At 45.5% G+C, this 22962-nt stretch overlaps 1 protein-coding gene across 1 annotated transcript in view; it reads left to right on the top strand.

Annotated features, from left to right (window-relative positions):
* Window positions 1-286: 286 nt before the first annotated feature.
* Window positions 287-22962, top strand: part of bcar3 (BCAR3 adaptor protein, NSP family member) — a 183468-nt gene continuing 160792 nt past the window's right edge. Inside the window, exon 1 of the mRNA XM_080195243.1 lies at window positions 287-490. The gene's annotated coding sequence lies outside the window, so the exon portion shown is untranslated. The remainder of the gene's footprint in view (window positions 491-22962) is intronic.

Raw genomic sequence — 22962 nt, 5'->3', positions numbered from 1 at the left:
AGGCTAACACCGAGGGAGGGAGACAGTTGCATGATTTGTGCAGCGTGTGTGAATGGGGTGTTGACATTGTGGAGTCTGCAGACTGAATGGCCTCGGGATTTGGTGTAATTCAGATCTCAGTCATTGCTGACTTTGCAACATTCCTCCCGGCTGCATGGCAGTGTGTTTTTTCAGGAATGCAGAATACTGTGTGGAGCAACTTGTAACATTCCTCTGCAAAGTATTGCCGGAGCTTCTGATAAAATCACCCGAGGTGGTGGAATGACTGCGAGTGGGCAGCTGCCGGCAGTGTGTTGCTGAGAGTGGGAATGATTTTTAGGTGTGGCTGTTTCTTGTAAACGTGTGTCATTTCACTGAGTCCATGTGAGATTGCAGCTCTCTCCTGTCAGCTCAGTGTGTGCTGCCTCTAACTGAGGGAGATGCGTGTTGGAGTGCTGGTGCCACTGTGTGTAAAACAGCGATACCAGTTAGAGCTACTTATTGCTACAAGGTAAGCACTGCTTTGTTTGCGAGCTTCTTAGCAAAAGGGTTTTCTGGGCAGCTCTCTCTGGGAGAAGCTGTTATCGCAAAGTTATCGGTTTCAGTTCTCTTTTTTAACAGTGTAAGGGGTTCCAAATGAAAATCTTCTTGCAGAATTACACTGCTCCCTCTCTCGGGTATCTCTGTACGGTTAATGTTTGTGAGCAATGAGCAGCAGATCGCTGGGTTTAATCAGTTTGACTGGGTTTTTGAGGTCTCTGTGGTTTGGTGAACTTGAGTTTTGGGCATTGGTGTCGAGGCAGGTTGGAATATTTATTAAAAAAATACCCTTTCTCCCATGGTTCATCCAGAACGGTAAGAAGTGTCACAACACCAGGTTAAAGTCCAACAAGTTTATTTAATAGTAAACCCACAAGCTTTGGGAAGCCTTGTTATAAAAGCAGTTTATATGCGCTGCTTGTGATCAGAACTCTCCACTCACCTGAGAAAGGAACAGCGCTCGGAAAGCTTGTGGCGTTTACCATCAAATAAACTTGTTGGACTTTAACCTGGTGTTGTGAGACTCCTTATTGTGTTTATCCCAGTCCAACGCCGGCATCTCCACATCATGTCATCCAGAACAGTCAGTAAGGTGTCTCAGTGCGTAGCCCTGATCTGAGCTGGGAGTAAAAGGTTGGGGGGGGGGGGTGGGGTAGTGGTGGTGCAGGTTTGTCCAGAGTCCAGGTTCTCCCTTTCTGCTGGGCATCTGGTCACTTCTGTCAATAAACAAGGGAATAAAGAAGAGTGCATTCCTGTAGCACCGTTCACATCCTCAGAATGTGGTTCAGAGCCGATGCATTTTCTAGTCTAGCCAGTGTTGTTTGTGTAGACAAATAATATGTACACAGTAAGATCCCACAGACTGCAATGAGGTAAATGATTGGTTAATCTGTTTTTCTTTGGGTGGGGGTGTCATAGAGGTTTACAACCATGGAAACAGGCCCTTCGGCCCAACTTGTCCGTGCTGGATGTTGATGTTACAAGAACGCCCCTGCTCTCCACCAAATAAGAGTCATAGAATCCCTACAGAGAAAATGAGGCCATTTGGCCCATCGAGCCTGCACTGATAGCAACCTCGCCTTAGCTCTAAAACCCATATGTTTATCCTACTAGTCTGACACTAACACCGACACTAAGGGCCCAATCAACCTAATCTGCATGTCTTTGGACTGTGGGAGGAAACATGAGCACCCGGTGGAAACCCACGCAGACACGGGGAGAGGATGCAGACTCCGGACAATCAGTGACCCGAGGCTGGAATTGAACCTGGCCCCCTGGCACTGTGAGGCAGCACTGCTTGCCACTGTTGCTGCCCAAGGTGATGGGTTTTTTTTTTGTTTCATCCACCTGAACAAGTACATGGGACCTTGGCTCAGCGTCCAGTCCAAATGTGATTCTTTTACCAGTGCAGAAGGACGGTGCTGAGCAGTAATGCCCCCCCCCCCCACCCCACCCCACTCCACTCCACTCCACAGCCTACGGACAGTCACTGCCAATGCTCAGACCTTGAATGACCAGCTGATGAATGGGTGCTAATCCTGGAGAGGAGGGAAGGGTGGAAAACTGGTTAGTGGGGTTAATATTCTCACTGCTGGACACCAGACTGGCAGCAGTGGAGTGGCCACTCATGGATTTTAGTGAGAAGGGGAAGCAGGGTGAGGTTTAAACCAGCGTCTGATTTGATGCTGCCAGTGGCAAAAGTGAGAAACAACCTTATTTAACAAAATCTGCTGCTGAAGAGGAGGGAGAGTAAATTGCTCAAAACTTCCATAGACAAGTTTTTCACTCAGAGGGTGGTGAGTGAGTGGAATCGGCTGCCGTCGGTGGTGGTGGAGGCGAACTCACTTGGGTCTTTTAAAAGACTTCTGGATGAGTACATGGGATTGGGAGTTACAGATAGTTCTATGGCCTGGTAGGTATGGATATGATCGGTGCAACTTGTGGGCCGAAGGGCCTGTTTGTGCTGTAGTGTTCTATGTTCTATGTTAACAGTGACAAATGGAATTAGGAATCGGGGGGATGACACATTTGTCACTGTAAGATTCAGTGCATACAGGAACAGTCTGGGAACAGAACCTTCGTATGCAGAATGATAAGGCAGTCAGTCTTTAACTGCTGTTGCTCTGCTGAAGAGAAATATGAAGTTTATCTCTCTCTCCCACATGCAGGGTTTAGAATCCCGGAGAATGCGAACAATCTGCTTCGCTTTACGATGGAATGTGTCCTTTTAAAACTGTAAGGCAGACTCGGGTAGAAAGTCGAGGGTGGGGGTGGCTGGAAACTTCTCCGCTGAAGCAGAACCGGGAGGTCTTGTGTGTAACCGAAAGAGAAAATGCTGGAAAATCTCAGCAGGTCTGGCAGCATCTGTAAGGGGAGAAACAAGTTGACGTTTCGAGTCCACATGTCCCTTTAAGGTCTTCTGGACTTGAAACGTCAGCTCTTTCCTCTCCTTACAGATGCTGCCAGACCCACTGAGATTTTCCAGCATTTTCTCTTTTACTTTTGTATTGCAACATCTGCAGTAATTTGCTTTTATCTGGGGTGTCGTGTGGAAACTGACCACCCTGAACAAAGAAGAGGGTTGGATCAGAAATGGTTACTCTGCCGATATTCATTTAGAGAGACTATAAGCCTTTGTTTGATTCTATGGAATTGGACAGTGCATAAGGAGACCGATTTGGTCCATTTTGCCAACCTTTTGAAGTAACTGTCCAGTTAGTCCTTGGAGGTTCATGGAAGGTAGTTCAGAGAAGGTTCACTAGGATAATCCCTGGTATGGAGGGGTTGTCTTTTGAAGAAAGGTTAAACAGGGTGGGACTCGACTCATTGGAATTTAGAAGAATGAAAGGTGGTCTCATTGAAACATACAGAATTCTTAAGGGGCTTGATGGGGGTAAATGCTGAGAGGACGTTTTCCCTCTTGGAGAGTCTAGGGGCAGAGGGCACAGTCTCAGAATAAAGAGGCACTGATTTAAGAGTGAGGTGAGGAGGAATTTCTTCCCTCAGAGGGTTGTGAGTCACTGGAACTTCTTATCTCTGGGGAGCAGAGTCCTTGTGTATATTTAAGGCTGAGATGGATAGATTTTTGATCAGTAAGGGAATCAAGGGTTACAGGGAAAGGGTAAGAAAGTGGGCGTGAGAATGTTGGATCAGTCACGATCCTACTGAATGTTGGAGCAGGGCTCGAAGGGCCAAACAGCCTACCCCTGTTCCTATTTCTTATGGTCTTGTTCCATTTCCCCATCACCTTGTAAATGTTTCTTTTCAAGTAGAAATCGGAGTTACTGTTGAATTTGTTTCCACAGTCCTTTTTTAAACTCATTTACAGAATGAGGGTGTCGCTGTCTGGCCAGCATTTACTGCCCAAGCCTAGTTGCCTTTCAGAAGGTGGCGCTGAGCTGTCTTCTTGAACCGCTGCAGACCCTTTCAGGCAATGCATACAGATCCAGTTTCCCAATCCCAGCAGAGTGGAACCGGAGACCTGCACTAAACCAGATCTATCATTTCCCCCTCAGGCTAAGAGCTGGATTCAGTTCTGTCGATTTAGATGGTCAACTCAAGGATCCTAGTCTTCCAAATCCAATCTAAAACAGCACTGGCACAAAAGTGGTTACACACGCACACTCAACACACCTTTAAAGTGCTCTGTTCCCTTATCAGATCCACATCATTTATCTAATAAGAAATATCTGCAGCAAATCATTCCCCTTCAATCCAAATGTCAGACTTATGTGTAAAGTGTGTTGAATAGTGCTGGTGTGGGACAGACAGGAGTGTAGGAATATGATACAACAGCAATAACGGTGAGCAATAAAATGGCGAGGATTGAAGACTTAACCTTAAAGATAGAAAATAGGTACAGGAGAAGGCCATTTGGCCCTTCGAGCCTGCAGCACCATTCAGTATGATCATGGCTGATCATGCACTTTAGTATCCCACTCCTGCTTTCTCTCCATATCTCTTGATCCCTTTATCCGCAAAGGCCACGTCCAGCTCCCTCTTGAACGTATACAATAAACTGGCCCCAACAGCTTTCTGTGGTAGAGAATTCCACAGGTTCACAACTCTCTGAGTAAAGAAGCTCTTCCCCATCTCAGTCCTGAATGGCTTGTCCAGTCCCATCAGGATTTTATATATTTCTATCAGATCCCCTCTCATTTTTCTAAATTCCAGTGAGTACGAGCCCAGTCGATCCGGTCTCTCTTCATTTGTCAGTCCAGGAGTCAGTCTGGTGAACCTTGGCTGGACTCCCTCAATAGCAAGAATTAAAGACATAGTGTTTGGAAAGGTAGGGAAAGAAAAAAGGGGGGGGGGGGGGGTGAAGTGGCAGTGCTGATTAGAGAAAGCATTGTAGTATTGAAAAGAAAGGATGTCCCGGGGTGGTGGGTGGGTGGGTTGGTGGGGGGAGGTGAGGAAATTGGGGTATTCTATAGTCCTCCTAATAAGGAGAAAGAGAGACAGGAGCAAACCTACAGGGAAACCACAGATAGGCAAGAAGTCTAGATACTGGGGACTTTATCCCCATTTGTTATTTTTTCTTTGTTCTTTCACGGGGATGTGGATGTTACTGGCCAGGCCAGCATTTGTTGCCCATCCAATCCTTGCCCCTGAACTGAGTGGCTTGCTAAGAGTCAGCCACATTGCTGTGGATCTGGAATCACATGCAGGCCAGTTCAGGTGAGGGTGGCAGCATTCCTTCCCTAAAAGCATTAGTGAACCAGATGGGTTTTTACAATGATCTATGATAGTCTCATGGTCACCATCCCTGAGACTAGCTTTATATTCCAGATGTATTAATTGAATTTAAAATTCTACCAGCTGGCATGGTGGGATTTGAACCCGTGCCCCCATTGAATTAACCTGAGTGTTTCTGGATTACCAATCCAGGAATAACAGATGTAGGAATAACAGATGTGTTGAGTATAGGGCTAACGGGAGGACTTTGAATAGTGTGGATGAGCAGAGGGATCTAGGTGTATGTGTACATAGATCCCTGAAAGTTGGGAATCAAGTAGATAAGGTTGTTAAGAAGGCATACGGTGTCTTGGCGTTTATTGGTAGGGGGATTGAATTTAGGAGTCGCAGCGTTATGTTGCAACTGTACACAACTCTGGTGCGGCCGCACTTGGAGTACTGTGTGCAGTTCTGGTCCCCACATTACAGGAAGGATGTGGAGGCTTTGGAGAGGATGCAGAGGAGGTTTACCAGGATGTTGCCTGGTATGGAGGGGAGGTCCTATGAGGAGAGGCTGAGGGATTTGGGGTTGTTTTCGCTGGAAAGAAGGCGGCTAAGAGGGGATCTTATTGAAACATATAAGATGATTAGAGGTTTAGATAGGGTGGACAGTGATAGCCTTTTTCCTCTGATGGAGAAATCTAGCACGAGGGGGCATGGCTTTAAATTAAGGGGGGTTAGTTATAGGACGGATGTCAGGGGTAGGTTCTTTACCCAGAGGGTGGTGAGGGATTGGAATGCCCTGCCTGCTGCAGTTGTAAATGCACCTAGTTTGGGGGCGTTTAAGAGATCCGTGGATAGGTTTATGGACGAAAAGGGATTGGTTTAGGTTAGTGGGTCATTGTTTTGTAACTGGTCGGCGCAACATCGTGGGCCGAAGGGCCTGTTCTGCGCTGTAATGTTCTATGTTCTAATCCAGTGACATTACCACAATGCCACCTTTGGGTAATTAACGTGCAGGTAAAGAAAAAGGAGGAGGAAGAGTTCCTAAAATGTTTTCAGGAGAACCACCTGGACGAGTATGTTCCAGGTCCAACTAGGGAAAAGATGGCAGATGTGGTAGTGAGGAATGAAGTAGACCAAGTGTCTTAGGTAAGGGTGATCATTGTATCTTAAGGTTTAGATTAGTAATGGAGAAGAGCGAGGAAAAATCTAAATTGGAACTTCTAAATTGGAAGAGGGTGAATTTCAATGGGCTGAGAAGGGAACTAGCTGGGTAAATTGGAATGAAAGACTGACAGAAAAGAAATCAATAGGTGATTTATTAAGGAGGAGATATTTCAGGTACAGGGTCAATAAAGGGATAAGAGATAAGAGAACCAAAGCCAGGATTCCTTGGATAATGAGGGAGATACTGAATATGATTAAACAAAAAAAAGGGCGTATTTTACCTATTGCATGAGTTCCTCAAGTCAGAACAAGGCAAAATACAAAATGTTTGGAGGGAAAGTGAAGAGGAGAATAGGACTGGCAAAGAGAATATGAGAATAGAATGGCAGGGAGCATAAAAGGAGATCTAAGGCAGAGATGAAGAAGAACTGATTCTCTCTGAGGATAGTGGAATTCTTTACTACAGAGACTGTGTCATTACGTATGTTAAAAGCTGAGATAGACAGATTTCTAATCAATAAAGGATTCAAAAGTTATGGAGATAAGATAGGAAAGTGGAGTTGAGGATTATCATTAGATCAGTCATAGCCTCATTGAATGGCGAAGAGCAGAATCGATGGGCCAAATGGCCTACTTCTGCTCCCATGTCTTATGGAACACAGGAACCATTTACCAGCAGGCAGGTGGTAAGAGGCAGGATGGGTTCAATTAGGGACAAAGAAGGTGATGAATGCGTGGATGCACAGCTATTATAGTCAATGATTTGACTTGATTTATTATTGTCACATGTATTAGTATACAGTGAAAAGTATTGCATGCAATACAGACATTAGAATATTTTGTATCAGTGTTTATGAAGGAAGAGGCTGCTGATAGAGTATCAGCAGAATTGGAGTTAAGGAGATAATGAATGGGGTGAAAATTATGGTGCATTTGGAGAGGTGCCAACATCTTCCTTCAGCTCTGGACTGTATCCAGGCTCTCAGAATGCAAATTCCACACAAAGTATTTGGGTACAGTATCTCATAAATATACCAAGACAATAAATAACATTAATTGTCAGCCTCTGAGCTCTACTTGTCTCTGATAAGTTCAAGACTCTCTTGTTCCTTCTGATCAGCTCCAGATGAGCACGTTTCCTCTGAGTGAAGAGCAGAGGCCTTGAAGACGGCGCCATTGTTGTCACACACACTCGGTAGAGCTGAGGGGGAGGGGATGGGCGGGGGTCTGATAATGCACTGATAGCATTCCTACCTCAGGGCTAAATGCTCCGGGTTCAAGTCCCACTGGCCATGGGAGGTGTGTTCATAATCCAGGTTGGTTATCAGTCTGTAAATCCTTCCAGTGGCAGCTGGTGAGACTGGGAGAGTTTCCTGGTCAGCTATTTTGTAGAAGACAAAAGCAAACCACTGCAGCGCTTCAAGCATAATCATGGACCAATCCAATGGGAGTCCAGGGTTGCCAGTGCTCTTAGGGCATGGGACCTGGAGGAGGGGATACTGAGGAAATATCGGTCTCCCCATCTCCCAGAGAGAGAGTGGGAAATAAAGTTTTATTTATTAATTCATAGGACATGGGAATTGCTGGCTGGCCAGCATTTATTGCCCATCCCTCCTTGTTCAAAGGGCAATTAAGAGTCAACCTCATTGCTATGGGTCTGGAGTCACATGTAGACCAGACCAGGAAAGTACAGATTTCCTTCTCTAAAGGACATTGCCGAACCAGGTGGGTTTTCCCAATAATCGACACTGGTTTCATAGTCACCAGTAAACTCTTAATTCCAGATTTTTTTTTATTGAATTCAAATTCCCCCAGCTGCCATGCCAGGATTTGAACCCAGGTCCCCAGAACATTCACTGAATTTCTGGATTAATAGTCTAGCGATAATATCATTAGGGCCATCACCTCCCTGACAACACGTCCATTGTCACGGACAACAGTTCCTGTCTTGAATGCTACTGCCCCCTACTTCAAAGTGCCTTGGATTGAGACTGTGGGTCCCAGTACAGAGATGAGAATGGGGACAGTGCTAGGAATGCAGAAATAGGGTTTGGGCAGAATTGGACCTTACCTGGGCTGCAGACATCTTGAGGTCGCTATAAGCAGCAAAATAAACCAGGCTGTCTTGTCTTGTACTTGTTTGTCCTTCCTCCCTCCCAGTTAACAGTTCCTTGTATCTCACTGTTGTCCTGGAACTCTGTAAGCTGAGAAAAAGAAACTAAAGATGAATTTAGCTTTAATGATTTTTTTTCCCGAGTATTGCCTCCATGGCTTTGTCCCTCCTGATCTCTGTAACCTCTCTTTAGCCTCAGGTATATCTTGATTTTAATCACTCCACTATTAGATAGCCCTCCTTTCGGTTGTCAATGCCCTAACACTCTGGAACTCTCTCCTTGAACGTCTTCCCCCTCCATTTCCCTCCTTCAAGAATTTCCTTAGAACCTACCCAGACTTTCAATGGGTGGCACGGTGGTTAGCACAGCCGCCTCACAGCACCGGGGAACCGGATTCCATTTCCGGCTTGGGTTACTATCTGTGTGGAGTCTGCACATTCTCCCCGTGTCTGCGTGGGTTTCCTCTGGGTGCTGCAGTTTCCTCCCACGGTGCGAAAGATGTGCTGGTTAGGTGCATTGGCCACGCTAAATTCTCCCTCAGTGTACCTAAACAGGTGCCGGAGTGTGGCGATAAGGGAATTTCACAGTAACTTCATTGCAGTGTTAACGTAAGCTTACTTGTGACACTAAACACTAATAAATAAATAATATGCGGTTGGATGTCAAATTTTATTGTGTAACGTTGCTGTGAATTAAAGGCGCTGTATAAACAGAGGTTGCTGTTGTATTGGCCTGGTCCTCAGCTGAGGACCAGCTGAGCCTTTTCCACCTGAGTCTAATCCGCAAATAATTCTACTGAACGGCAGCAGGTGGGCTGTGGATTGTTGCGGGAAGAATGTTCCCACACGTTCCGGCAACTTTTGTTTGAAAGGATTGAGGAAAAAGAGTGAGTATTGATGGTGTTTTGTCTTAAGCAGCTAAGTATTCTTAGAAGCTGAGAGGTTGTCACTGAGAGGACAGGTGGTTTGATAAACAAACGCATGTTGCTTTTCACAAAAGAGACAGTTAATGATGCGCAATTTGTTCACTTGTCTCCCTAATTATCAGTCAACACCTCACATCCTTTGGAAGATTGGAAAGTCTTTCATCCCTTTCTGGCTGCGAATAAAAAGTGATAAAATATAGAGAGAAGAACATTGGCAGCTCTTTCGAAGAAACGGGCTTATTATAACCCCTGGAAGGAGCAAACAGCATTAATGACAGAATGGGAAGGTAGAAACTAGAAGCAGGAGGAGGCCTTTTGGCCCGTTGATTCTGCTCTGCCATTCATGATGATCATGGCTGATCATCAAATTCAACATTCTGACTCCCCCCTTGCCCCATATATCTCTGATTTGATTTATTATTGTCACATGTATTGGTATACAGTGAAAAGTATTGTTTCTTGCACGCTATACAGACAGAGCATACCGTTCATAGTGAAGGAAACAAGAGAGTGCAGAAGGTAGTGTTACGGTCATAGTTAGGGTGTAGAGAAAGATCAACTTAATTCAAGGTAGGTCCATTCAAAAATCTGGCAGCTGGGAAGAAGCTGTTCTTCTGTAGATTGGTACGTGACCTCAGACTTCTGTATCTTTTTCCTGATGGAAGAAGGTGGAAGAGAGAATGTCCGGGGTGCATGGGACCCTTAATTATGCTGGCTGTTTTTCCGAGGCAGCGGGAAGTGTAGACAGACTCAAAGGATGGGAGGCTGGTTTGCGTGATGGATTGGGCTACATTCACGACCTTTTGTAGTTTTTTGTAGTCTTGGGCAAAGCAGGAGCCATACCAAGCTGTGATACAACCAGAAAGAATGCTTTCTATGGTGCATCTGTAAAAGTTGGTGGGGGCCAGATTTCCTTAGTCTTCTGAGAAAGTAGAAGCATCGTTGGGCTTTCTTATCTATAGTGTTGGTATGGGGGACCAGGACAGGTTGTTGGTGATCTAGACACCTAAGAACTTGATCCCTTTTGCCCAAGAGCTATATCTAATTTCTTCTTGAAATCAGACAACATTTTGGCCACCACTACTTTCTGTAGTAGTGAATTCCACACATTCACCACCCTCTGGCTGAAGAAATTTCTCCCCACCTCAGTTCTAAAAGGTTTCCCCCTTATCCCCAAACTATGACCCCTAATTCTGGACTCTCCCACCATTGGGAACATTCTTTCTGAATTTACCCTGTCTAGTCATGTCAGAATTTTATAAATTTCTATGCAATCCCCCCTCACTCTTCTAAACTCCAGTGAACATAATCCTAGCTGAATTAGCCTCTCCTCAAATGACAGACTTTCCATCCCAGGAATCAGCATAGTAAAGCTTTGCTGTACTCCTCTATAGCAAGGGCATCTTTCCTCAGATGAAGACACCAAAACTGCACACAATACTCCAGGTGTGGCCCCACCAACGCCCTGTACAATTGCAGTAAAACATTCCTATCCCTACACTCAAATCCTTTCGCTATCCCTATTATGTTTGCCTCCATCCAGTAGGCGGTACATAGACACAGTAACAGGGAAAAGATTTTTGCTTGGAATTGATGGTCTCCTCTTGCGACCTAGAAACAGATGCCAGGCTGCTTTTGAGTTTTGTGTTAAGGGTGATGGTGTTTAATTCTTTTTAACACTCAAGTATTTCCTTCTTGCCTAACATTGGCAATTGGCAATTTAGAACTGATACCTGGTGGAAAATCTGCCCAATCCAAGACAAATGTGGAGGACCAATGCTGGAGTGTGTAACTGTGTTTGTTGATGTGGATGGGGATAGGAGATTGGGTAGCTCTGCTCATCCAACAATCAAATCCCGAATTTCCCTGCAGTGACATTGGACGTTCAATGAATCCATCCCAAATATGGATGCACAGATTGAAATTATTATTATATCATAGAATCTCTACTGTGCAGAAGGAGGCCATTCAGCCCATCGAGTTTGCACTGATTACAATCCCACCTCGGCGCTATCCCCATAATCCCACATATTTACTCTATAATCCCCTGACACTAAGGCCAATTTAGCAATCAACTTGACCTGCACATCTTTGGACTGTGAGAGGAAACTGGAGCACCCAAAGGAAACCCATGCAGACACGGGGAAAATGTGCAAACTCCACACAGTCAGTATCCCAAGGCCGGAATTGAACTCAGGTCCCTGGCGCTCTGAGGCAGCCGTGCTAATCACTGTGTGCCATCGTGCTGCCCCCATATCATTGTACAGTAACATGCATCATTTACACTGTAGCAGCACAAGACATCAGGAATGTCTTACTCTTGACTTACAACTATTGCATGTAGAGAGGGATTTGAAAGAAAGATTGTACGCAGCCAATTTTTTCCAGCTCTGCTTTTCAGTTCCAAATATTTGAATCTGTCCTTCAGACAGTAGGGAGAGGAATTGGAGAGGAATTTCTTTGCCTCTTACCCCCGCCAAGGTGTGTTCTCTGTGCAGGTAGGAATACCAAATTTAATAACGTGAGCTTGACCCCAGGAAACAACCAGAGTCAGATAGAGCACTGGGTGTGTGGGGGTGGGTGTAAGTTCCACTAGCTGGAGGGTGAGGGAGGGACATCAAAGTACAGAGGCCACCATGAGCTGTGTTTGACATGGTGATGTCAGTAAGATGTCCCTGCACTCCCAGTCCCAAGGCATCAAAATAGTGTGTGGAAATTTTGATGGCGATGCCCCATGAAGATCTTGTATAATTCTGTATTGAAATCCTGTTAGGCATAGGGGGCAGGCAGTCCTGGCCTTACAAACACATAAATAGCCATTTGGAAGGATTTTTAAGGGGTGGACTGCAAAAAGCATCTCCTTGTGTCAACATGAGTCACTGCTTTCAATAAGGCCAGGTAATATAGGAAAGTAGAGGGGGGTCTATCTGAGACAGGAGAATGTCTCAATCCTGGCTCTGTTTAATTAGCTATGGTGGCACTGGGAGGCTTTACTGTTGGCCTCAGTACTCCCAGCAGAAGGAGACAAATCAGTTCAGAGGTCACCTGCTGGCTAGATGTGTGAGTGGGTATGGGGTCAGGGCAGAATGGAAGTCAATCTGACAGCACTTGGCTGGATGGCTGGTTAGAATCATAGAAGCCTATAGTGCAGAAAGAGGCCCTTCGGCCCATCGAGTCTGCACTGAACACAATCCCACCCAGGCCCTACTCCCATATCCCCACATATTATACCCACTAATCCCTCTAACCTACGCATCCCTAGACACTAAGGGGCAATTTCTTAGCATGGCCAATCAACCTAACCCTTTGGACTGTGGGAGGAAACCAAAGTACCCGGAGGAAACCCACGCAATGATGCAGTGGGTTAGTGATGCAGTGCAGGTCCAACTCCCGTACCGGCTGAGGTTATTCGTAAAACCCCACCTTCTCAACCTTACCTGAGGTGTGGTGATCCTCGGTTAGATCACCACCAGTCAGCTCACCCTCTCAAAGGGCAGGGCAGCCTGTGGTCATCAGGGACTATGGTTACTTGACCATTTCTTTATTCCTTGCCAAGGCAAACGCACAGATAATGGCCTCTTGGGCTTGATACCAAGATGCAACCAATTGTCACTTGAATAAGTATCGAGGCTTTGCACAGAATTTTTTTTTCAACTCTTTGCTAACACGAGGTTACCAAAAAGGATCAAAATGTCTAAAATTGCTCTCAACCGAGAGCAAAGGATTGAAAGTTCAAGATTTGTTGTACTTTGTAAGCCTTTGAAAACACTGCCAGAAAAACCCTGTATTAACTGGCCGTCCTGAATATTTAACAGGGAGTTGGGAACAATAATGTTACTCAGTCAGTACAAATTGTCACATTGTTGAACCCACGTTCCCAGATCTGGGAGATGTGGTCAGAATTGCTCTCCTTGTGGACATTGTGTAGGCAGCACAGTTGGCAGAAAATTTGCATGTCATTTGAGAAAATAGTGCTGATTCTCCCAAAACCTACCTGCCAGCGTTTGCAATGAATTGCACGCGTCAGTTACTCTTCTTGCTCCAGATTCGGTTGGATCTGCTTATGGATTGTACAAGTCAAAGCACAATAATATTCACTTGTAGCCAACGGGACAGGATGTTTGATTAATCAATTAATTTGTCTTAAAGTCCCCTCCCTCCTCCTAGAAAGCACTGGGAATTCTCTGATGCATCACCTATTTTTAAAAGTACGAGCTTCAGCTGAGTCTTTGCAAGTTCAAACATGGGTTGCCCTTATCTTGATGTCACACAATATCTATCCTCATATCAGCCAGCAGGAGTTACCAAGTAGTGATCAGGAACAGGATCCCAGGCTGATTCTTATTTTTAAACACCTTGTGTGTCCCCTGCCCCCTGCATCCTGGAGGAGCTGTCCCCAATTACATTGTTCCAGCTACTGAGAGCAGCTAACTGGGCACAATCTGAATCAAAACCTCTGAGTTCTACAATGTAGCGCTCAGAATCATAGCGCGCGGTTACCGTGACCAAGGTATCCATTGAAAGAGATGTGAAAAAAAATTCCTTTGTCCCTTTCTCCAGTACCTGGTATCATTATCTTCCAGTTTCCCCCACGCATCCCCACCTGTCAAGTGTAGTGTCCGTACTTCCCTGCTCTATCTTTTCGTTGACGTTTTTGTAACAAGTTCACGGAGGCGGAAATCCTTTCTCCAGAATTCCTTTATTTACAATTCCAACAGCTGTCAGTTAGCAGTCTATCTTCAGGAGTGCCAGAGGAACTGACACTCCCGATTATACATAAAGTCCTCCGATTGGCCCTTTAATCAGAGAGTTTGTACTCCAATAGGCCAACTTCAATGGCCTGATTAAAACCATTATACTCACCCAAACCACCCCCCCCCCCGATGTCTGCAGAATCCCCGTGGTCTGGATGCCTCACGGGCCTCTTCCTTTGTTTCAGTGCCGGGTCTGGATCCTCCAATTCGGCATCAAAGGTAGGCGGGTGTAACTGTTGGGCGCTCGCCTCTTCCGCAGTGAGCACAGGAGGGTCAGTTTTCCCTCTTTCCCTGAAGATAGGGGGATAGCCAAGACTTCGTCCACTGTGCCCATTTCAGACTCTGAGGTTCTCACCAGGGGTGCTGGGGAGGCGGGGCTGGCCCATCGAGGAAGACTCTCCTCAATCCTTGGCCCTCTGGACTGAGTTGGCGCTGGGACAGGTGTTGAATTTAAGGCCTACACTTGGCCTAGGTGCTTTCTTAAGACAGCCTCTCCTATGCGCACCCAGTAAGACAAGCTCTGTCCGAGACTCGACTGTTCCTGCCTTGTCCGGTAAGGCAGGCCCTATCCTGGACCCGAATGTTCCCTCTATCTGTGTGGGACCATTTGTGCAGTCACTTTCCGCCTGCTCGGCAGCTGCTGTCGTGGCCTCTGCAATGGATCTTTCCACCTTTTCCCCCCAGGTTTGGGAATAGCAGGCTCGGCCTAGTGCGGAATCATCTGCCCATAAACAGTTCCACCGGTGCTATTCCCGTGGTGAAGTGTGGGGTTGTTCTGTAGTCAAACAACCAGTGGGGGAGTTTGGTGAATATTGACGCTACTGGCTGCTTTGTAAAGCCTGGAGAGCTCTCTCCGCAAGCCCATCTGACACTGGAAGATACGGTGCTGTCCTGATGTGTCAAATCCCATTCGATTTCATGAATTTGGTGAATTCATGGCTGGTGAAAGCCAATCTGTTGTCTAAGAGTAGCACCTCTGGAATTCCGTGTGTTGAGAATGAGGCGATGGTTGTTGTGTTTGCCAACTTCATCCTGTAGACGTCCAACCATGCTGAGTGAATGTCTACTATTTATAAAAACATGGACCCCATAAACGGGCCTGCAAAATGGACATGAAGTCAAGTCCATGGCCTACCTGGCCATTCCCAGGGGTGCAGCAGGGTTACCAGTGGCACCTTCTGCTCCTGTTGGCATTCCTGGCACTGACCCACCAATGCCGTTATATCTGCATCTAAATCCAGCCACCAGACATAGTTCCGTGCCAGCAGCTTCATCTTGGAGACTTCTGGGTGCCCATAATGTAATTCAGCCAGAATGGCCCGACTTGGGACTATGACCCGTGTCCCCCATAGTAGTATCCTGTCTTCTCTGGTGATCTGCTCTCTTCTGCTCCAAGCAGGATGGAATTGTGTTTAGACTGGTTTTTCCATTTCCCCTGTTAATACCGAGTGCTTTATGTTCACCAGTACCGAATCTTTTCATGTCCACAGGCATGTGTTGTGTGCGGAGGGCATCCAGGAAATTGAGTGTCATCACCACTTCTTCTACTCTGGGTACCAATGGTGGGGTGTCTGGCAATGGTAGACTGCTTAAGGCGTGGCGTTTGCCACTTGAGTTCCCGGCTGGTGCTCCAGCTCGTATGGGTGTGCTCCCAAGTAATAATGCCCATCGCTGGATCCAGTCTGATGCTATTGGTGGCACCGCATTGACGTCTTTGAGCAAACCTAGCAATGGTTTGTGACTGGGGACGATTGTGAATTTTTGCCCGTATAGGTACTGGTGGAACCTCTTTACTGCAAAAAGTACGGCCAGTCCTTCTTGTTTGGTCTGGGCATACTTCTGTTCTGCAATTAGTAGGGTCCTGGAGGCACAGGGTATAGGCTGTTCCTGTCCATTTTGCCCTCTATATGCCAGAACTGCCCCAACGACGTATGGGGACGTGTCTCAAGTGAGCACCAACTCTTTCCTGGCGTCGTAATGTACTAAAACTTCTGCTGAGGAGAGCTGTTGTTTGATTTTCCTGGTTGGCAGACAATTTTTTTAGTAACTGATGTGGGGAATCCAAGTTTCCCATGTCATGTTACCAGCCCTAAAACGACCATATCTCCTGGATTGTGTTGGGGGCTGGGGCATCTTTGATTGCCCAATCCTCCAGAGGATGTAGGCCTGATTTATCAACTTTGTAGCCCAGATAGGTTCCTTGTGGTACTAAGAAGACACATTTCTCCCTCTTTAAGCGCACACCTGCTGCTGAAAATCTTCCAAGGGCTTCCTCCAGGTTCTGCAGATGTTCTGCCCTGGTTTCCCGGTGATGAGGACATGGTCCACGTTCATGGCGACCTGTGGTAACCTTTGTTCATCATCGTTTTCTGAAATATCGCACACGCTGACAATACCCCAAAGGGTAATTTTGTGTACTGAAAGAGGCTCATCAATTGGCCCTTTAATCAGGGAGTTCGAATTTCAATAGGCCAACTTCAATAGCCTGATTAAAGTCATTACGGTTTTGATTTATTGCTTTCTTGCGCGTGATGTATGTTCTTACGGATAGTGTTACTCAATCTGGTTGAACATGAAGGAATTGGGGTGGTGACTGAAGCGTAGAGCCATTATTAGATTTGGTTTCATGTTTTAAAGTTTCATTTTGTGATTGGTCTTATGTTTAAAGCAGTTTTCCCATAAGGGGCTGCTCCTTTAACCTGTCCCTTGGCTCATTTGATTTTGTTTAATTTGTTAACGTTTTATTACAGATTAGAAATAGTCAGGTGAGAACACAGACACACAGGAGTTAGGGCAGGTTTTCCCACAACTCTCACGGTGTTTTCCCTTTCATTGACAGGTGTGTCCCACCCTTTGAAATCCCTCCAACTCTCCCAATCCCTCCTTATTCTCCTTAAGGCCCAGCTCACTGATCATGTTTTTCCATCTTTCCTTAGCTTTGTATCTGTTCTCTCTGAGGTGCCTTGACATGATGGTTCTCTGCACTAAAGGTGTCACCTCAATGATGGCTGCCATTGTCATTAATATGAGTGACCACGAGTACCTGGTAGATGATTCTGACCAAAGGACTTCTCTCACTGTAAATGTCCCACTTTATATCAGACTGAGATATGCAAATCGAGAGCCTGCTCCCAGTCCTCAGATCTGTTGTTCTTTTCTGGCCAATTTGTATGTCTCGCCTTTGGATCTAATGCTATCTCTAATTCCCCTTGAAAACCATGGCTTGGCCAATTTTACTCTTTAACCAGAGAGGAATGAACAATTGTTGTAGTTCACCCTGCGTTCTTTGAATCTTTTCCATTGCCTATCCACTATCATCCTTTTAAGTAACAACATTTAAAAAGCATTTGGACAGATACATAGATTGGAAATATAGAGGGATAAGGACCAAATGCAGGCAAATGGGGTTAGCTTAGATGGGCTTTCTGGTCAGCATGGGCCAGTTTGGGCCGAAAGGCCAGTCTCTGTGCCATACATTCTATGATAAGTAACATTCACCAATCAGTCATAGCCAACTCGTGCCTTGCCTCATATTATCGTACTTTTCTTTATTTGATTCAGGAATCTAGGGTGGAATTTTCCCTTCCTCCCTGCCACAGGAATCGTAGCTGGTGGGACACAGACCATGCAGAGGTCCATTCACCTCAGGCGGGATTTTCCGACCTTGGGTTGGGTACAGCCAGAAAATTCTGCCCCTTGTCTCAAAATCAACCTCATTACGCTCCATCTTGATGAAGAATCCTGTCATGTTATGGTCTCTCATCCCTAAGCAGCCTTGCACAACCAGATTGTCAATTATTCCTTTCTCATTGCACAATACCCAGTCTAGGATGGCCTGTTCTCTAGTTTGTTCCTCAAGGTTTTGGCTCTGTTTACACACCAGGAATGCCTCTTCTATGATATTGTTACTAATTTGATTTGCCCAGTCCATACACAGATTAAAGCCACCCATAATTACAGATGTTCCTGTATCGCATGCATCTCTAATTTCCTGTTTCATGCCATTCCCAACATCAACACCACTGTTTGGGAATCTATGTACAACCTCCACAGATGTTTTTTCCCTGCTTGGTGTTTCTCAGCTCTACCCGTACAGATTCCACATTGTCAGAGCTAATATCTTTCCTCACAATTAATTTTCTCTTTAACCAGCAATGCAGTCCCACTGTCTTTTCCTTTTTGTCTGTCCTTCCTAAATCCTGAATATCCCTGATCAGTTCCCATCCCTGGTCACCCTACAGCCATGTCTCCGTAATCCCAACTGTATCGTACCTGTTTACATCTATTTGCGCAGTTAATTCAACCACCTTATTGGAAATGCCCTGTGCAATTTCATAGAATAGAATCCCTATAGTACAGAAGAAGGCCATTCGGCCCATTGAGTCTGCAACAATACCACCCAGGCCGTATGCCTGTAACCCCATGTATTAACCCTGCTAATCCCTCTGACGCGAAGGGGCAATTTAGCATGGCCAGTCCACCTAACCCCTAATTTTTGGACTGTGGGAGGAAACCAGAGCACCCAGAGGAAACCCACGCAGATTCGGGGAGAACATGCAAACTCCACGACGATAGTGACCCGAGGCTGGACTTGAACCTGGGTCCCTGTTGTCAGAGATCCAGGCAGATATCAAAGTGATGGCTGTGGAATAAAGAGATGGAGATGAAGAAGAGTGGTTATCAGAATATGAAGAAACCAAAAGCTAATCACTGCCAGTGCTCACCTGTGGGGGAGTGTAGCCTTAATAGAGTAACTAATTGGTTCTTTTTTTAATCCTTCAAAGCTATGCTCACATTTTCAAAATGGTTTTGATGTTTCTCGTTGTCTTACCTTTTTGATTCTGGCCCTTTTTGTGTAACAGATGTCAGCCCCTTTGTAAATCCCTTACTGGGGAAGGATTGTCCCTCCCATCTGTTGATTGTTCTCCCGGAGGTTTTACTGCCTGGGGTGGTCAGATTCCTCACTTTGTTGAACAAGAGATGTCAACAACGTATAATTCAATGTTAAACACCTCAACTGCTGACTCAGACTTAAGTCAATTATTGCCTTAGCAGCTATGCAAATCGAAACAAAATGAGTAGCGGAATCCTGTTTAACTCTGAGTTGTGAAGAAGTTTATAGTGGGCACAGTTATCCGTCCTCCCTAACTCGAATGTTAGGGGTTTGCGATAAGTTTGGAGGTGAGTTTACGTGAATTCTGGTCGGGAAGTATATCCAGCAACGAGGTCACCAGCATTGTGGAGATCTGGAAGTTTGGGGTGGAGGTGGGGGTGTTGCGGGGGATGGTGGACCATCTTTACAAATATTAAAAGCTTTTGTTGTTTGGCTCCTTATTTACCATGGTTACTGTAAAGCCAACGGAGGAAAAGAACAAGGGCCCTTGTGTTTTCCTGTTATCCTTAACATCTAGAAGGTTGGTCGATGCTGTCCCTGGTGATTAGGAAAAAGTGTCGGGGTATAGGTTTGGATGCACTGGAGAAAGTGTTCACACTGCAGTTCCTTTCCTCTTCCCAGGGCTCCCTTCCCTGTTACCTGACATTGTAACGTGAAGACTTGACTTTGTAGCTTGCCTCGATGCCAGGCAGGCAAAGATTTAATGAGATTATTTTTACTGAATTTATTCCGTAGAATTGCTTTGGGAAATGAGTGATTCTGCAATTCCCACTCCTGAAGAAACTAGCCTGTTTATATAGACGGGAGGGTACCAAGGAATGGACAGCAGTTACCATAGCAACCGAGTCCTTATTAAAATGACTAGTTAGGAATGTGAGATTTTATATAAGAGGGCTATGGTTTAAACTGTCTCTTTAAATTCAGAAGGGAGCATTAATTTCCTGCTAGTTCTGTCCGAGAATAAGCCAAATGACCTTGTTACGATGGGGCCTGGGGTCCCAGGTCAAGTTCTGCTGAAACGCAAGTGTTAATTTTCACATCTGAACATTGCTGGTCTGACTATGGGCTGGCATACTGTCTCAAAAGCTTGGGACAGACGCACAGGGTCCCAGAAAGAGAGCCAGGGTCAGCAGTAGCAGGACTCTGTTAGCTACCAGGCAGAATGCAGATGGGAGGACATTTTCTGGTAAAAAAGCGAGAATCTGTGGAAATTTAAGAACACTGGAAGGTTCCATCTGGTCTCATGGAAAGAAGGAATGGCCGGAGAAGGCTGTGCAGCTGGAGGTCAGTTCGGGATTTCTCAGAAGACTGAGGGAAAGGACTTTCAATGGTCACTGAATGTTATGGCTCCGAGAAACAAGCCCGTTAGAAACTGGGAGTAAGTTGGACTGATTCCTCTGGAAGACTGCAATTTTGCAGGAAGCATGTTGTATAAGTTGCCTGCTAAATAATGTTTAGTTAATTTAAAGATAAAGCAAATTCCTGCAGATGCTGGAATCTGAAACAAAAACAGAAAAGCTGGAAAATCTTAACAGGTCAGGCAGCATCTGTGGAGAAAGAATAGAGCTAGCGTTTCGAGTCTGGATGACTCTTCATTTAGTTAAGTTGTTTTTGGTTTGTTTGTTACAGTAAAAGTCTTAAAACTCAATCTTGTAGTGCAATGCCTTTAAGTTTTTCACCGGGAAATTAAAGCTTTCTTTAGACATTATTGGTCTATTTGTGGACGGTAATATAATGTAGATGGGTGCAGAAAGATTACACAGACTAGCAGGGGCTATTTTACTTCTTCAATCTTGGCCAAAAAATGGTTTATGTGGTTTTTTTTATTCATTCGTGGGATATGGGCATCACTGGCTGGCCAGCATTTATTGCCCATCTCCAGTTGCCCTTGTTCAGAGATTAGTTGAGAGTCAACCACAATGCTGTTGAACTGGAGTTACATGTAAGCCAGATCAGGCAAGAATGGCAGATTTCCTTCCCTAAAGGATATCAATGAATCAGATGGGTTTTTCCGACAATCGACCCTTGAATCAGTATATTCTTAATTCCAGATATTTTGTATTGTATCCCAAATCCCACCATCTGCTGTGACGGGATTTGAACCTGGAGTCCCAGAACATTAGCTAAATTTCTGGATTAATAGTCCAGTGATAATACCACAAGGCCATTACCTTCCCACATGGTATGACTATGACTGTAGGTAATAAAAGACATTTTCTTTTGTCAAAAGAAGAACTGATTCAAGGTAAACATAGGAAAATCTTTGATAGTGTACAACACCAAACTTAACAACCCCCAGTGTATAACTTGCCTTCAGTTCCTCTGCATCCAGAAATGTACAGCCAGTCATTCAGGCTCTAAAAAGCAAAAGAAAGAACTTGTATCTACAATGCACTTTTCACTACCTCAGGATGTCCCAGAGAAACTAACATTCAATGAGATGCAGTCACTGTTGTAAGGTAGGAAACTCAGCAGACAGTTTGTGCACAGCAAGCTCCCATAAACAGCAATGTAATAATGACTGTATAAACTGACTTAGTGATGTCGCTGGACTGAGAAGGTGAAAATCATAGATTCCTACAGAGAAAAAGGAGGCTATTCGGCCCATCGAGTCTGCACAATTTGTTTTTGACAGACAAGGGAATGTTTTTGACAGATAAGGGAACTAAGGGTTATGGAGAGAAAGCGGGAAAGTGGAACTGATCCACTTCAGACCAGCCATGATCTTATTGAATGGCAGGGCAGGCTCGAAGGGCTAGATGGCCTACTCCTGCTCCTATTTCTTATGTTCTTAATCCCCCTATCCCCACATATTTACCTTGCTAATCCCCCTGACACTAAAGGGCAATTTAGCATAGCCAATCAATCTAATCGGCACATCTTTTAGACTGTGGGAAGAAACTGGAACACCTGGAGGAAACTCACACAGACATGGGGAGAATGTGCAGACTTCACACAGGCAGTGACCCAAGCCAGGAATCGAACCCGGGTCCCTGGTGCTGTGAGGCAGCAGTGCTAACCACTGTGTCACCGTGCTGAAAAGGCAAGTTAATGATTCCCTGAAGGGGGGGATCTGCATTTTTTTTTGCTAAAGGTCCGCCTTTGTACTTGCTGCCGTTTCCATTTTGATTTTATATTTTCCAGAATTTGTGGTTTCGTGTCTCCCCAGCTGCTGCTCTGCGATGTTTTGATATCACCGACCCTGTGGCTCTTGATCTGAGGTTGAGTCGATTGATGAATGAAACTCTCTGTTTTACATCATTGTCCCTCAAGGGGGAGGAGAGGCAGTTCAAACATTTATAAACGTTATTTGTGGTCTGTGGATGTATATGATGCGGCGCTCGTCAGGTGCTGAATGTGTCTGGGCAGTTGCATCTTTCATTGATCCCTGTGTAGTTTGGATTGTGGGTGACGGGAGTCTGTGACGGGCTTTCATGCCCATGTTGATAAAATTGTAGACCCATTAGAGAACATGCATCTCCTGTGATCGAAGCAAGTGTCAATGTCTTATCCTGCACGTAGAATCCCCTACAGCACAGAAGGAGCCAGCCCATTGAGCCTGCACCGACAACAATCCCTATCCCCATAACGCCATGCATTTACCCTGCTAACCCCGCCTGACACTAAAGGGGCAACTTAACATGGCCAATCAACCTAAGCTGCGCATCATCGGAGTGTGGGAGAAAACCGGAGCACCTGGAGGAAACCCATGCAGACATGGGGAGAATGTGCAAACTCCACGCAGACAGTGACCTGAGGCTGGGATCGAACCTGGGTTCCTGGCTCTGTGGGGCAGTAGTGCTAACTGAGCAAAAAAGAAGACAGACTTGCATTTCAAAGCATTTTACAGTACAGAGGTTACTTTTCGACGCGCTGTCAGTGAAAGTGTAGGAAAGATAGCAGCTAGTGCGT

Source organism: Carcharhinus amblyrhynchos, chromosome 9 (assembly GCF_965287045.1).
Source record: "Carcharhinus amblyrhynchos chromosome 9, sCarAmb.v2.hapA, whole genome shotgun sequence".
Lineage (NCBI taxonomy): Eukaryota > Metazoa > Chordata > Chondrichthyes > Carcharhiniformes > Carcharhinidae > Carcharhinus > Carcharhinus amblyrhynchos.
Note: the sequence above shows the minus strand (reverse complement) of the source record. Positions and strands in the feature narration are given on the sequence as shown.